The sequence below is a fragment of the Capsicum annuum genome, chromosome 2, assembly GCF_002878395.1.
Source record: "Capsicum annuum cultivar UCD-10X-F1 chromosome 2, UCD10Xv1.1, whole genome shotgun sequence".
Classification (NCBI taxonomy): domain Eukaryota; kingdom Viridiplantae; phylum Streptophyta; class Magnoliopsida; order Solanales; family Solanaceae; genus Capsicum; species Capsicum annuum.
The window spans coordinates 136,975,175-136,975,796 of NC_061112.1; positions in this window are offsets into that span (position 1 = coordinate 136,975,175).

A 622-nucleotide genomic window follows, 5' to 3' on the forward strand; every position below is an offset into this window, starting at 1 on the left:
ATAACTCCTTGTACATAATGATTTGGGTGATCTACTATATATCAATGTAAAGCTCTGCGAGTCCTCTTTCCAATGAAATTGGTTTCATCTAATTTGTCTATCGGAGCACAAAGTTATGGCCGATCTACTTCACCCTATCAAAAGCAAATTTTTGGGTCAATTTCAAACAATCATAACTCGTCGTACACAATGATATGGGTGAGATACTATATATCAACGGAAAGATATGGGAGTCCTCTTTCTAATGAAATTAGTTTCATCTAATTTGGATATCGGAGTAAAACGTTATGGTTGATCTACTTCAGACTATCAAAACAGTCCACCAAAGGACAGATTCGAGAATTATGTGATTTTTAGGGGCGTTTTGGTCATTCCCCCTCACCCAAAATCCATCCAAACCCTATATTAAAGCCTATTAGAAGCATTATATGTTATATTTTATCAAATTTCCTCAGAAAGAAAACTCTAAGCTCCTACATCCAACTTCAAGAACCTCCAAAGTTCACCATTAATTCTGCAAATTTATTCAAGATTCCAAGTTCCTAGTTCAAGAACTTCAAGAACCTCCAAAGTTCACCATTAATTCTGCAAATTTATTCAAGATTCCAAGTTCCTAGTTCAA